Source organism: Enhydra lutris, unplaced genomic scaffold (genome assembly GCF_002288905.1).
Source record: "Enhydra lutris kenyoni isolate GAN:26980312 unplaced genomic scaffold, ASM228890v2 scaffoldscaffold16, whole genome shotgun sequence".
NCBI classification, from domain to species: domain Eukaryota; kingdom Metazoa; phylum Chordata; class Mammalia; order Carnivora; family Mustelidae; genus Enhydra; species Enhydra lutris.
Window position 1 is genome coordinate 6,271,878 of NW_019154100.1, and position 17,114 is coordinate 6,288,991.

At 38.4% G+C, this 17,114-nt stretch overlaps 1 pseudogene; it reads right to left on the minus strand.

The window, feature by feature from the left end:
• LOC111147206 overlaps window positions 1–16,659 on the minus strand; it is a 33,712-nt pseudogene extending 17,053 nt beyond the window's left edge.
• Between the last annotated feature and the right edge of the window lie 455 nt (window positions 16,660–17,114).

Below are 17,114 nucleotides of genomic sequence, written 5' to 3' on the forward strand. Positions count from 1 at the left end.
TAGCACCTGGCATGGAAACTGGCACAAAATGAACCTTTACAATTGTTTGGTGAGTAAATAAAGGACTGAATGAAAAGACTGACTAACATATAAATGCAACACGAGAAAGCTATTAAGAGTACGGGCTTTGCAATCAGGCAACATAGATTCAGATCCCAGTTACGTCACATCCTAGTGAGTGTCCACACTTCACTAAATTTCTTTTCCTCCTCTGTAATGTGGGGCTGAAGTGAGGAAACAACAAGGTAATGCACATAAGACTTAGCGTAGTAACAGCATCAAAGATGTTACGTGCATGAGTTGTCCCACCTCTAACTATCTATGTTGCCTCGACATAGTTTTTTATCCCTCTTTACCTTAATACATGGTGGAAAAAAGGAGGGTCATGAGGTTTACCTTAGAGGAGTAAAAAAATTCAATCAGAGAAGATAGTGAGTTTGAAAATACAATACAAATGCTAGGCACAAATGTTATCATTTTACTGTCCAAAAAAAGGAATCTCTTGGGAAAACTGTAGGAACAAAGTGTAATGAGCATCAAAATGAAGTTTGAGAACCAGGTTCTAATCTTGGTTCCACCATCCTAACGCTAGACAAGGAGCATAAATATCCTGGGTCTCTGTCATCTTGTCTAGAAAATAAGATGGTAGTCTAGATCATTTTTCAAATCAATTCTGTGTCTAAAATTGTATAAGCTTAAATCACTGTTATTTATACAGTCTGAATTTTTATCTCTTGCTTGAGAATATGGCTATAAAACATTATCCTATCTCTCTAAGGGAGATGAGTAGTCAACAGGTGTTTTAGAAATGGGTAAACTGAAATGCTGTGTGACCAGTCCCTAGTCTAACAAAAGTCAGTGGTGGAGGACACAGATTCAGACCAAGAGATGCCCATGCCCTGTTCAGAAATATACTTTTCTTTTTTTTTTTTTTTTTAGATTATTTATTTATTTGACAGAGAGAGAGAGATCACAAGTAGGCAGAGAGGCAGGCAGAGAGAGAGAGAGAGGAGGAAGCAGGCTCCCCACGGAGCAGAGAGCCCGATACAGGGCTCGATCCCAGGACCCTGGGATCATGACCTGAGCTGAAGGCAGAGGCTCTAACCCACTGAGCCACCCAGGTGCCCCTAGAAATATACTTTTCTACTGAGTTTCAACTGATTCTATATTTAAAATTCTCCTGGTTAAATAAGTTATGGCACCTGCAGAGGAATACAATAGACTCACTAAAATGACCTGGTAGAAAATTTTAATTAGATATAAAGATATTGATGAAAAATTGTCCCCAAATGAACATATTAATATCCATTAGGGACAAAAACACAGGCACATGAACACACCCACTCCACACATTAGTAATAATGGCAGTTTCTGGGCATGAAAGGACATGAAAACTCATTCAGATGGGGGATATAGTAAGAAATTGAAAATATATTAAAAGCTCTAAGGGTCAGACTAATGGATTGAGTTAAGTGTCTCTCTACAGGTGCACAGTTCTCTAATACCTCTGATTCTATACCTTGTTTGGAAGCTATAAATGTGGGAGCTATTGCTTACTCAACAATTTTTTGAGAAAATTAAGGGAGAAAATATATACTAAAGCCTCTAGCCCTGTGCCTGTCCACACTAAGTGTTGAAGAAAAGCTAATTCCCTTGGATTCTCTGTGTGAGGCTCTACTTAGAAAAGGCAAAAGGAAAAAAAAAAAAATCCTTCATTCTTGTTCCGTAATTTAATCTCTTTTCTCAAAATGGCCTCCTGAAAAAGGCTTCTAAATAAATGCACTTCCCTCTTGATTGTAGAGGCTGGGAACAGTAGTTTATTACTCCATGTCTATCTAATTCTGTTTTGGTTTAACGCTACACGTTTGTTATCTGGACACATTTTGGGAGAAAGATTGTATGAGATGTGAAAGCAAAGCACTACTTTTTATCTGTGCCTACCATAGGGTTGCATAATATATTGATTTTATAACTCACTTATTCATCTATATCTCTTGAAGTCATTAAGCATTTTTCTGAGTCCACTGATAATCTACTTGTTAATGCTAAATTTTATTTCTGACACACACAACCCTGCCCACACACACACTTATTCCTCAGTCCTTCTATACTTTTTCTTTTTCTTCTTTTTTTCAATTGATCTCTTATTAAAAAAAATGAAGATGTTTCAGGCATAGAGTAAATTTTAGAGGTAAGCAAACTGAAGTGGACTGAGTGGGTTACAATATACCATTGTTCATAAAAATATGAGAAGACTTTTGTTCATTTCATTGTCTTACTTTATTTATCTAGGATATTGGGTTCCTGTTTCTTTCCCAGGAAACTACTATTCCTTCTGCCAAGGTACAGCCAATCAGTTCTTTCAAACTCATGACCACACCATCCATTTCATTTTTCAACATTAGCTTAGGTGGGTGTCCTAATAAGAGGTGGTCTGTAACAGCTACAGCAGGTGCAACTGCAATCTGTGTGTTCCCTAAAATATTAACATTTGAATTTCTTTAACATCCAGTCCTCTTCAAAGCTATGTATCAGACCACAGCCAACAAATCATGGAGCAGGAGCAGGATTTGAGAGATTTGTTTACTACTATGAAAACTTGCCAGCTGCCTACAGTACCTATAGGTCTAGGATATTATGCTAAGCCGTACTCTCATTAAAGAAACACAAATTAAAATAATTGTAAGGCAGTAGTTCTGAAGCTTTAGAGTGCTTAAGAATTGCCTTGAAAGTTTGTTCAGCATGGGGATTTCCAGATCCCATCTCAAGAAACACTTTGAGAAGATCTGCAAGAAAGCTAGATTTCTGAAATTTTTAACAAGTATCCCTAGTGATTCTCATTCAGAATCTTCATCTCCCATGCTTTGAGAAAAATTCCTTAGTAGTCCAAAAACATGCCCGATGAGTTAAAAAAATAAAATATTATAAAATCCACAGTTGATGGGACCGTGAACAGGAACATTACTAATTGCACAATGAATTTATAATAAATTAGACAACATGCACAGCAAAAACTGTCAAAACAACCAGAGTCTGTTGCCTGGTATTTCTTTGGGGGGAATTGTAACCCAAGGAAATATTCTAGAATATTTACTTTAATGTTAATATTTAAAGACAGTGAAGTTCTATTTATAATATAAAAATACTAAACAACAAAAATTATTAATAATAGGGCAGTTTATCTATTAATATATGTTTATTTAGCACTACTGTGAGAGATAAAATACTAAGCCCTATATGAATATTACCATTTAATCCTTATTTTAAGAAAACCTTATTATGACTGAGCAAATAAGATTTATTAACCTGAACATATACTATATAGATATTTTAATCTCATATGTGTGGGTCATAATGATTCAAAGAGATATAAAAACTAACATAAGGTGAAAATGGCAAAACACAATAACCTAATTATAATTTTAAATAGAGATGTAGAGATTACCAAAGATTATTGAAGGACTTCGTGATGTAAAAGAATAGCAGTGTGTGAATATTAGATGTTTAAATTAGTCGCCTGACAATTTTTTAAGAACACATAATTCTGTGTATTCACAAACTAAAACAAGGAATGAAATCATTTCAGTGTGTCAACAATGCGAAAATTAGAGGATGGAAATTATAAAACAACCAATATATTCAAATGAATGGTAGTACTACATATAAAGAGAAACAACAACAATGAATTTTGTATGGTCTAGATTAAGATCTGAAGTTCTGAGTTAATTCTAAAGGATTTTTTGAAACTGAGAAATATTTTCCAAAAAGTCTGGGTATATTTTAGAAGTCAAATAAACACTGGATTTCACCACTTCCCCTAGTGTTTTTCATCAGCTTTGGCTAGCAAATGCTGGTCATGTTTTTCTTGCCATCAGCAAGACCACCTGGACTCCATCTCCTAGATTCCCTTCTTTCAGCAATGAATCATGATTTCAGTTATTCCCATACATACTGTCAAATAAAAGCCACAGGACAGCTGTAAAGATAACCCCTATAATGGCTCAGATCCAGAATTACATTTTATGTGAGATCAATCTCTCACTGAGATTTTTTTTTAAGTCCCTTTGAATTGGCACATGGCCAGAAATGGGCCGATATTCTTGATAGTTGTAGACTCAAAACAAACAAACAAAAAAAGAAATTAAAAAAATATATATATACACAAACACATATATATGTATATGTAAATACATAACAATCAAATATAAATCTCAATATATAAATCTAATTTTACACACACACAAACATACATATGGATTTGCACTAATATCAAAGTCCATAGGAAAAGTTATTTTAAGTTAATTGACATTTAGTAACTTGGAGGAAAACTGGCAGATTCATTCCAAAATAATTAATTTTTGCTGAAAACACTCAGAGGTCTGTTTTCCCAAAGCAGTCCTATGAGCCATGTGCTTCACTGGTAAGGGCATACTTCATTGGGCACCATCATTGCTTTCCCATCTGGCAACAGGTGGCCATTAATATGAAATGTTATACTAACCCTGAAATGAAATCCATGCATAATCAGTGATTCTGGAGAGGACAGAGTGTTTGAAAGTCTGAAAACTGTTCGTTTCTTTAAACAAGCAAGCCTTCATTCCAAACTCTTCAAAAAGAGAGAATGAGCCACGGGTATCAGCTATAGTGAAGTGGTTTCCAAATTTTTGCATTTATAGAACTTAAATCACCTGGAAAAGTGACATGTAGAATTGGAATCCTTCTCATTAAGAGCAGAGTAAGCTCTGTGATAGCCCGTCACAATAATGGTAGCCCTAGTAGATGCTCTCTGGGGCACATTTTATTGGTCACTCTTCTGAAGAAACCTTTTGGGCTCACCAGGCTTCTAAATGTGGTAGCGAGGGAACTTAGGCAGAGGGCAGCTCATACCCTCGACACTATGAGTGAGAAGCTTTAATGAATAATGGCTTCAGCTCTTACACACATCATCAGTCCATATATCTGGCACACTCAGTCAGCCATGATCTGAACTCAAAATGGGTTGGGGCACAAGACAAAATCAAAGATTATCCTGAAGAATTTATATCTGTGCCTTTGTTGATTCTGGTTTGCACTATGCCTTACTTTTATCAACGGTTATTATGTAAAATATACACAGAACTTTTAAACTCAGAATAAGAAAACAAACAACGTGATTAAAAAATGGGCCAAAGACCTTAACAGACACCTCAGATAACAGACACCTGAGATATACAGATGGCAAATAAGCATATGGAAAGATGTTCCACCACTTATGTCATCCAGGAAATGCAAAGTAAAACAACAATGAGCTACTACTATATACCTGTTAGAATGGCCAAAATCTGGAACACTGACAACACCAAATGCTAATGAGGACTTGGGACCAGAGGAACTCTCGTTCATTGTTGGCAGAAATGCAAAATGGTACAGCCCCTTTGGAAGACAGTTTGGCAGTCTCTTAGAAAACTAAACATACTCTTATAATATCTAACAATCATACTCCTTGGTGTTTATTGAAAGGAGTTGAGAACAAATATCTACACAAAAACTTAAACACAGATTTTTATGGCAGCTTTATTTGTAATTTCCAAACTTGAAAACAACCAAGATGTACTTCATTAGGGAAAGGGATAAACTATGGTACACCCAGACAATGGAATATTACTTAGCACTAAAAGGAAATAGACTATTATGCTATGAAGAGATGTAGAAGGGCCTTAAATACATAGTACTAAGTGAAAGAGGCCAATCTAAAAGGTTAGGTAATACTATGTGAGCATAACTATATGACATTCTGGAAAAGGCGGAACTATGGAGACAGTAAAAAGATCAGTAAAAGATCAGTAAAAAGATCAGTTTGGAAAGTGGGTTGGGATGAATAGGCTGAGCACAGTGAAATACTCTGTATGATACCATAGTGATGGATACATGTCAATATACATTTGTCCAAACCTATATAATGGTGCATAATGTAAACTATGGACTTTGGGTGGTTATCATGCATAATTGTAGATTCATTAATCATAACAAACAGATACCACTTTGGTGGGGGATGCTTATAATGGGGGAGGCTATGCACATGTGGGGGAAATTTGTGATATATGGGAAATCTCTGAACCTTCCCCTCAGTATTGCTGTGAACCTAAAACTGCTCTAAAAATCGTCTTAGTAAAAAAAAAAAAAAAAAAAATCTAAGCAAAGTAGAATCATTGGGCTAAGTATCTTATCTTCTCATATTGACTGCTTTAAAATATATCATGCTCATTTAGGTTATCTACCCTACCCATGCCTTTCCATGCCATGCTCACACTACTATAGCAGATCACATATATATTCGATTTTTATGTCCAATGAGCACAAATTAATTTTCTTGAGGAAAATTTGTGAGAAACCTTTACCACTCCTGGCTGTTTAGAACTATGAAAAACAAACTCGAATGTTCTTTGAATCTGTAAAACAGTGTATTCAGTGAACCCTATGTGAAAATATTCTGCCTTTAACCTTATAGAATGTCTTGTAGAGAGCCAGGTTTGTTAAAGTTATGTTCTTTGGTTTCAATATGTCCCTTTCATGCAAATGAGCCCGACTACCTAGCCTCTTGTCTCTTCTCACCAGGGTGCCTACTGCTTATTTCTAATATGTTTGTCTCAAGTTTGAGAACTTAACCAAGATCACAAACTGCTAGACCAACCTTTCTCTTTTTAATTTCCTTCTTTCCCCAACTAAGTCCTTAATTGTCAAAAATATTAAAATGGAGATAATCTCTCACTGGAGCATTTGTGAAAATTACAGAGTCCTCAGTGACTTCCGATGTGACTAGAACCAGCTGCTGATAGTAACTCAGATAACAACGTGTTTCAAACAGCTAATCCAGTGAGGCTTTCTAAAAATATTAATAATAAAATCCAAGTGATTTAATTTCTCTAGATGAGTATAACGCAAGCTCACTGACTCCGTGCGTCATCGGGCTCCGGTTGCTAGGAAATCCATGAATAGAACTTAATATGCATTCAGCAACAGGCTGCAGACGCAATTTATCTCCATGGATGCTCCCTCAATTGCCTTTGAAATGACATTAAGATAACTTTGAAGCATTTGAGACAAGCCAGAGTCAGTGAACACAAAGGAAACAGACCATTTTTGGGCAACCATCTGGACTTCCTGCATAGCTCTTTGAAGTTCACACTCCCTGGGCTGTGCATATCTTAATGTATATTCTATATAGGTAGGGATTATGGAGCTGTGGCCATACTGTGAGTAGCAAATGAGGGACGAAGAATGATGCAGAAATGTGGGCTTTGGAGACAGATGCATCTAAAATCAAATTTCACTTCAGAATCTCACTAGTTTGGGTACACAAACTTTTCTGAGCTTTGGTTCCTTCTTTTATAAAATGAGAGTTACAGTACTCACCTTACAGAATGATCATAAGCATTAGATGTGTGTATCTAAAATCCCTGATATACTATACCATCACAGTTAATGACATAACAAAACTAGCACTGGAGGGAAGTAGCAATGGTAGGTTTAGTAGAATCACAGCAGCACAAGTGCAAGAGTAGTTATTGCTATCAGTACTAACACCACTATGATAACTACTACTACCACTACTACTACTGGGAATAATTTAAAGCTCTGCATGATCACTGTGACCTAAAAACAAGCTAAAGGGGAAGAATAGTTTATAAAGAGCCACAGATCAGGGTGGGCGCCTGGGTGGCTCAGTCAGTTAAGTGTCTGACTCTTGGTTTCAGCTCAGGTCATGATCTTGGGGTCCTGGGATCAAGTCCCACATCAGGATCCCCACTCAGTATGGCATCTTTTTGTCTCCTTCTCCTTCTGTGCTTCCCCAACTTACCCTCACCTGTGTACATTCATGCACACATACACACTTTCTTTCAAATGAATAAATCTTTAAAAAAAGAACCCCAAAATAGTCACTTTCACCAAACTTCACTAAATTTAGCATTATTATTAATATTGTCCTGAGGATATAGGGGAAGAAACCTTTCCCCGTCTTCTCTTCTAGGTTCTTTGGCTTGACCTAATAATTAAATTTTTATAAAACAGGTTAATGAGAGAAAAGCCAATTTAATTACATATGGACTTGAGCTCCACAAAGACATGAGAGGCTTCCTGATAGGCAATTGAGATTTATATGACATCTTGAGCTAAGCAGAAGGGGGTAGAAAGTCTGGGACTTCAAATAAGAGGAAGACAATTCACAGGAAGATGAGAAGAGTAAATGTTTGGTTAACAAATGTTTGCTGTGCCAAGTGAGAAGACTTTCTCATGTTAAAAAAAAAAAAAAATCTCTGGTCTTAGTTCTCTTCCTGATACAGGCTCTTTAATCTAAATTCTTCTAGGCAGTTAATGGGGAGACTAAAAAAAAAAAAAAACTCTTCTTGAGTATGTTGGGCCTTAATCAACTTCAGCTCAAAATAATCCACGTGGCAAAGTGGCACATTCTGGGGTAAACTACCCTGATCCCCATCACTTAACAAAGGATGTGGATAATGGTGCCATCCACTGATAGGGCAATTTGTTGATGATGGAATTTTGATTTTTGTTTTGCTTGTATTATGAAGCCCAAGTCCCCTAATTCACGATATGAAGAGGTCCTTGTTTTTATATCGGAGTAGTACTCATGACAGAGATAACAAAGACTTAAAAAGTATATACTCCTTCCATCTGCACTAGGAGGTATCTTTCTCTTCCTTCATCAACTAGTCCAGAAAACATTGTAAAGCACTTGCACTTAACTGTTAATCTATTTGAAAGGACTCTACAAGGTTCAATCAGAATAACCTTCAGGTTGCCTGGGTGGCACAGTTGGTTAAGCATCCAACTCTTGGTTTTGGCTCAGGTCATGATCTTGGGGATGTAGGATCAAGCCCTGCATCAGATTCTGCACTCAGTGCAGAGTCCACTTGGGAGTCTCTCTCTCTCCCAGTCATGCTCTTTCTCTCTCTCTAAAATAAACAAATACATCTTAAAAAAGAAAAAAAAAAAAACAAAAAAAAACCTTCCATATAATCCGTAACATTTACATAGCCAGCCGATAGGAAGGAAAAGAAGTTAAACAATCCTTAAGATTTAGAAGAGTAAACTTCCCCAATATTTTCCCAGCGTGACTTGAAACTCCATGCACCCATTTCTCTGCTCAGTCCTGGGGAAGTTCTAGTTCTCTTTTCTTTCTAGAATTTGAACCAACATAAGCTTCTGAAAACCCTAAATAAAGACTCATTTGATTTTAATCATGAAAACAAACACTTTTTTTCTTTAAAGACCCCAGGAGATGATACTGCATCAAAATTGTCTATACATGATTGGAAGGATTTTTCCCCAATTCTTCTGCTTCTCTGCCTAGAAATTCCCTCTTATAGCTGCACTCAGCAAAGTAACGATTTAAAATGTCTTGGGCAAGCAGTGTTCCACATAGGAGAAGTATTGCTTTATGAAAGATAGCTCGCCTCCCTTCTTTCCTTATGACACTGTTCTACTCACATTGAGTGCCATGTCCTGTCCCCCAACTCTCAGCACATACCTGGGGCACACAGGATCCATTCACCCAGTGTCTTGCTGGCCATACCCTTCTTGGCAGTGCCCTGTCAAAGACTCCTGCCCCCATCTCCTATCCTGTGACACTTTGGGGCCAGGCTAGATAATTTAATAAAGTATTTCATACTAAGATGTTAAAGATTGATACTTATTTCATTGATTCAAAAATAGTTATTGTCTGGAGGCTGAGGGTATAGAGGAAGGAGCATTGGATCAAATTAAAGAAAGATAATTCTAGCCTCCTCTTCTTGATGACTTGGAGAGATGAGCTGTGGCAAGGAATACAGACTTTTTACACACCGAGGAAAGCCAAAGAATTCTAGGCATTTAGAGTGTAAGTAAAGTAGAATGCATGTTAAATGTATACAACATAGTTGAAGTTTCATTTTGTGGTCACAGAGGAATTGCTGAAGGTTTGGAAGGGAAGAGTTTTATAACCAGAGTTGTAATCTAGGAAAGGTATCCAGAAGTAGAGTACAAAATCAGTTGTACTTAGGAGCATGGAAGTAGGAGGACAAGTTAGCTTTGCCTCTGCTCTCTCCATCTGACTCAAAGATAGCATGGAGGTCTGAGCAGATTGGTGGTTATGCAATACAGGAGAACTAAGAGCGACATAGGCATCTCTCTGACTCCCTGTTCTCAGGATGTTTTGGCTACCCCTGCTATCTGTTTCCCCACACACATTTTTGCCTGGTCGGTCCTCAGAAACAGGTCTAAGAACCTCAGAAATACTTGCACACAGGCCCAGGAGAAACACAGGAAGTGTGAAGATACCAGCTCCAACAGAGAAGTATTTCTTTACTATTTACTATTTTCTACTAACAGTGAGCTAATTTGATTATAACAAAAGGACAAGATGGTAAGTGACAGAGCTGAGCAATCACTTCAACCAATGTCCTCAAAGTACAGAAGAGGTAACTGAATGACTGAGATGTTGAAAGTCTTGTCCGAAGTCCCACACTGAAAATAAGAATAAGCCCAGTCTCCTGGCTTCTTCTCGAGTGCCACTTTCAGGCTCCACCAAGAGCTTCCTGCCAGCAAGTTGCACTTTTCCAGTGACAAAGTATCCAAGTTCACTATAGGATAGAGATTTTCACCTGGGGATAGGGAAAGGAGGAACTAGAGGGTATCAAAAGGCAGTCCCTCAGTTACTACCTAGATTTACTGATAATCATGAAGTTCCTGCAATTCCTGGATATCCGACTCTAAAATCATGTAATAGTCACTTCAGTATTGAAAACCATCAAACTTTATGTTGCATCTGTCAAAACTTTCTCTGCGTGGATATCTGTTGTTAGGGATGATTGAGGTCACAGGCAAGCTGTGTTTGTGCTCAGCCTTATGAAACAGGAGCCTGTTTTCCAAACACACGTTCAGGTTGGTTTCTAATTCCACCACTGAAAATGAGTATTTTTGAAAAATAACCCTTCGTTTTTTAGTAATTAGGGAGTTTTGTTTGACCATCAGTTTTCCTTTCCACCCTCTGCAGAGAGGGGCATGAAGCATATAAAGAAGCAGGGAGAGCATCAGAGGAGATCTGACTCAAACACGGTTTGCTAGTTCAAGGGTGGCAACTTCTGTTTAAATGCTTTGGAAGTACTCACCCACATTGATCCAAGAAATAAAAAAAATCACAAGTGACATCTAGACAGCTGGTTTTTAAAAAGTGGTTTGGCTTGAAAACTTTCAACTTGATGAGGAAATTGTAGAGCAGTAGAGTAAAATAGCTGTGAGAAAGGAGTGGGTTTGGTCAGGGTCTGGCCTTCCCTGGCAGAGTGGCTGCCTGGGGGGCATGTAGCCTTGCCAAGCTGCAGTTCCCCATCTGAGAAATAAGAAAACTAAACCCGCCCTCACAGCCTTCTGAGATCATTGGTATATGTTATAGACAAAAACATTGAACTCTCAGAAATTTCCAAGAACTGCCAAGTTCACAAAGCTGGTAAGAAAAGAGCCAAAATTCAAATTCAGGTCAGCTCACTTCCAGGATGACATTCTGTACTAATGGTTTTCAACCTGTGCTCTGCGGTCATCCGCCAGGTATTGGGATGGGGATGGAAGTGGCAAATAAGTAGGGATCTAGAACCTTCCACTCTGGCTTCAGCGAGAGTAGCTCTGTACGGTCATTTGTATATATTGACATTTCAGACATAACTTTGTTCAAGAAATTATTTTCTAGGCAAAAAACACATTGAAAACCTCTCCTAGATTATACTGCCTTCCAACATATGCCTTTAGTTTCTCAAGCAGTGTTATCCCAATAAAATTTTTAGTGATGTGGGAATATTCTATATCTGCCTTGTTCAGTACAATAGCCAGTAGCCATTTGTGGCTATAGTGCACTTGAAATGGGGGTAGTGTTAAAAGCAAATGAATTTTTAATTCTATTAAATTTTAATTAATTTAAGTTTATGTAGACATATGTGGCCAGTGGCTACTATATCAGACAGTACAGTAATCTACAGCAATAGATGAGGAGGGAAGGCCCTAGGGTTAACCAAAATTGAGCTATGATAATGACAAAACTTTAAGCTTAAACACCATTTGGCAAAGGTAACGAGAAGCTGAAGAGCTTTCACCTCAAAAAAAAAAAAAAAAAGAAAAAGAAAGAAAATAAGTAAGAAAGAAAGAATCAGATAGTGTGTCTTCTATTACTGTTTGTTCTTGTAGTTGTTTCCTAGAGCTGATTAAATGGCTGTTCTCATCATTATAATATGCAGGCGAGAGAGAGCTACAATTGAGGATATCTGTGTTCCCTGCATAGCTCTTTGCCTGCACTGAAACAGAAGCTCTGCTTGTCTCCATAAGTTATTTTATATTCATCTTGGTATTTACGAACAGGTGATTTTCTAATGTAGCAATTTTTTCCTGTCAATAGGATAACTGAAAGATGAATCGCAATTTACTTCCTCTCACATGCTTTTAAAGCAGACCACCCTCTTCTCCTGGGCTCTGTTCCTCTCCCACCCCCGCTGGTGAAAGTCCCAGCTCCTGCCAGTCAATTGACCCCACCCTGAACTGAAGGGAGAAGGGCCTGGGGCAGTGGGACAGGCTGGGATAAGTCCCCACTTCACAGCTCACAGAAGTGAGAAAGTCGTCAAGTCAAAAGTCTTTCTCCAAGGGATTATGTTATAGCTGTCTTCTTTCTCAGCCCCTGAATAAACACAAAATCAGAGTTCATTTTTTCACCTGATTCCAGAGAAACCAGTGCATTCATAGTTCAATTCTCTCCACATAGGTGTAGCCTTCCCCCCCCCCCCCCCACCCCCACAGCTCAGTGAATTAGGAATCAGGCCACCTGACAACAGAGGCTGGAGCAATCATTTCTCATATTGTCATATGATGAATAGTCTGAACAATGCTTCGTTTAAACAAAATCTGAGTCTCACAGCTTCAAGATGCCAGTACCTTTCCCCCCAAGCAATTCCACAGTGGGTCTGCATTAATTCATTCAGACACACTAGAGTTAGACATTAAAATAAAAATATTCGGAACCAAATTATTTCTCTCCATTGAAATAGAAATGGGTCAATGGATCAAACTTGGAAGGTAGAATGTAGAACCGAGACAGAAGACTTGGTAAGGTAAAATTCTTCAAGGATACTGCTTGCCTACTTTTACCCACCAGAATCTTGACCACAGTCTTTAGGCAAGGTCAACTGAACTCAGAGTATCTATATTAATTCTCTCATGTAACCAATATTTATAGTTAATGTAAGGATATTCCTTTATGGCAGGCACCCTGACAAGTCATCAGGTTACTACTAAATACTAATACTGATAGACAGGTTGCTCCCACAGATCTGAGGTTTAATAAACAAGTAAGTAAGATAATTCATGATTTTGTGAACATTAAGAGCTATGAAGGAACAAAATAAAGTGATGTTGAGAGGGAGTTTGGCTACCTTAAATGGCGTGGTCCAAGAAGGTCTTTCTGAGAAGGTGAGGTTGACAGTGAGACCTGAAGCAGAAGTAAGTTATTGAGTTTGCTTGGTGATGAGGGTTCAAATGGAGCAACAGAAAGAAAAGAGCTGAAGCAGAGAAGATACTGCCATGATGGAGGAAATGTGACTATCATGGCCAAGCACAAGGAGGGGGTGACCAACCACTGAGGTGAGAAGTAGAAACCAGATTCTCCAGGACTCTGAGGGTCAAAAAAGCAGTGTGATGTATTCCCAAGTGCACCTGTGCTAGGGTTATAAGCAGGAGGGTAATAACAGCAACAAGACTTCATGAAAATGACAATAGGGCTTTTTGAGAATGACAAAGGCAGAACTCTGTAGGAGATCATGTTCTCTTCATGAGGCAGGAGGAAACTTGTAGTCTGGGTGCCTAAAGAGAATGTTCTGGATCCAACTGTCTTTGGTTTCTGTGAGTACTACATGTAGGGCTTTCATGCCAGCCTCCTGCAGGGCCTCAATCTTCATACTTGCTCATTTGTACCGTCCTAAATCTCTGAGCCTCACGAAGTCAACTGCTGTTCCCTCCATCTGGAATGAGTTTCTCCTACTATCGGCATGCTCCACACTTCCTTGCTTTCTTCAGGTCTCTGCTTAAATTTCACATTATCAGAGGAGTTTTCTCTGCCTGCGCAATCTAAAACAGACACCTTGTCCTTTCCTTTCTCTCAGTTCCCCTTATTCTGCTTTATGCATTTTTATTTTTCTTCATGACAATAATCACTGCATGATGTGTCATATATTTATCTGTTAATCTTTTTTTTGTCAGTCTCGTGCAAATAGAATATAAGCTTCTGGAAGGTAGGGTCTTTGCCTGTGTCATTCATTCATTCATCCTCCATGTCTAAATTAGTGTCTAGCACATCATAGATGACTGATAAATATGTGCTAAAGGAAGTGCAGCCATCGTCCCTTGTCCTTTTATACCTGAGAGCCTGGAATCTTGTATAGGAAAATCTGTCAACATCTTCTGCAGTGGCAGGAGGAAGTGAAGCCCATTTTGGAAAGAAGATCACCTCCTGCTCAAACACTAAACTCAAAACAAATACCCCATGCAACCCCTCAATTTTCCCCACTGAGCAGCTGCTCAGGAGCCTCATTGGATATATATTTCATGCCAGTATCTTCTATAGAAGACATTTTTTCTTGGAGGGTAGAAAGATTAGTATATGGGTCAGCAAGGAGTGAAAACACCCTACTGTGGGTACATTAAAAACCAAAGAGGAAGTGTAAGAACCAGACTTTGTCCATTACACCATGATTTTCTCAATGGTAGATACCGCAATTGTTCACCAAGTCACCCACGGCACTAAGGAACCTAGTAGATTGTCATTTTGTGTTGAATAACAAACACTTTAGTTGAAGGGACATGATTTACACACATAGAAAATCAACTGGAGAGCCAGCCCAGCATGATAGGAGTTGAAAGCCAGAGCATCCCCACTTTATCTAAGCCCTCAAAGCAAAATCACACACAAAGAAATGAGTTCTCTGAAGTATAAGGATTGCCTCCTCCAGCAAGCCTTCCCTAAAACATCTGGCCCAAACAAGATTTGTATTGCCTTCCTACTTGCAGCCACAACTTATGTCACTTAGCAGTTTTTGAATTCTTTAATACAAGGATCACTTTTCTTCAATACTAACGTCTTTGAGAGTTGGGTCTGCATCAGATATTCTTTTACATGCCAGCACAGTACCCCAAACCATGTGAGGAAAGTAAGCAGTAAAGAGTATTTTCTAGGTATGTTCTAGTTAATTAATAAGCAATCTTTTTCCATTTCCATTTCTCTAAACCATAAGCAATTTAACCATGTTTTTCCACTCTTATTTGCATATCTACTTACAATGTCATCGTGTTTTACATATATATGTTCATTTTGCTTATACAAAATGAAGCTATTTTTCTGCAATCACCGGAATACTGTTAACATCCAGAGCCTAGAGTTTCCCATCTGGTAGCAAATCCCACAACAAAGAGCCTTTTTGGAAGCTTGGTTAATCCTCTAAAGAGATGTATTTCACAACTCAACTTTTATCTGATGTCAACAGAAACATATTTTTGTAGAATATGGTTCATGTGCAAGTATGCTGAATTCCTAGTTTAAAATACAGAAAGATTGAAAGGGTTGTGGGTAAATTTGAAAAGGGAGAGTAATCTCATCAGTTAAAGTCTCTGAAATGGCCTTGAGCCATGACCCCCTTGGCCAGGGCTATAAAGAAAAGAGCTTCTAGTCAATTAATGAGGCCAACGTTTTTCAAGCCCTTTCTCTAGGGAAGACCTCCTGCCGGAAGGTCAGTGAAGGGAGTTCATTTGGAAAAGATCGACAAAAACCAATAGAAGAATAAAAGAAAGAAGAATTCCTTCCTTTTTCCTAGATCACTATTTCATTCTTACTGTTTTTTCCTCAAGTCTCTAGGCCTCCTCCCTACCTCTCACTCTCAACTGAACTGACTTCACATTTCATTCAGGGGGAAAAAAGTAACAGGCAGTGAGAATCAAATTTCTACAAGCACTGCCAGGCCACCATTTTTTACCACCATATACCAAGATATCAGCATCTGGGCCCATTGCTCTGACTTCCCTCCCCATTACAAAGGATAAATGGTCCTATCTAAGACCAACCCCTCTCTTAACTGTTGACAGACAGCACTGCTGCATTTGTCCTCTTTCTCACATGTGTTTTCAGGGTTTCTGTCTCTCATAGGTCAGTGCATCAGCATAAAAACGAAGTTAGGATCCCCTACTCTTTTTTTATTAGTTATTTTTATTAACATATAATGTATTATTTGCCCCAGGGGTACAGGTCTGTGAATCGTCAGGCTTACACATTTCACAGCACTCACCATAGCACATACCCTCCCCAATGTCCGTAGTCCCCTACTCTTACCTCTTCTAGCCACTTCATGAGTTCTCTGCTTCCCTATACCCTACAACATTAGAAATAATTGTCTATATTTGCTCCCTCCAATTCTTCTCCTCTCTTTCAACTCACTATCAGGCTTATGACCCCGTAAATTCACCAACAGTAGAATCTCCAAAGGCAAATTCTAAGTCAGCAGCATTGACACAGTTGGTCACTGTCTTCCTTCCTGAAACAGCTTCTTCACTTGGCTCTGTCTTTTGGGTTTCCTTCCCTCTGACTGGCTGCTTCTCCAGTCTCATGCACTAGGTTTTTCTCTTCAACATTCAAGTGTTCCTAGGAGTCAGTTCTCAAACCTCTTCCCTTTTCTATTCTCACTTTATCTAATGAATTTAAGGCGGGTTCTAGACATTGGCAGTTCCCAAATACGTACATTTTCTCCTGTATATTAGACCTATATATATCCATTTACCCACATCATGCCCCCATGTATATATATCCAAATTCTTGATTTCACTCTCAAACTTGCTCATATCACTGTCTTTGTCCAGTAAATGGAAAATCTATTATTCAAGCTACTCAGGCCAAAAGGTAAGAGTATAAGCTTCTTGGGGGCAGGGTTCACAACATTTATATTCATCTCCTATGTGCAGTGATCCCATGTGATAATCAAATAGCCATTTTCCCACCATCCTGGCATTCCTTTTAGGTGGGGTTCCACCATAGAGGACTTAATCGAAGGTAGTATAAGCACCAT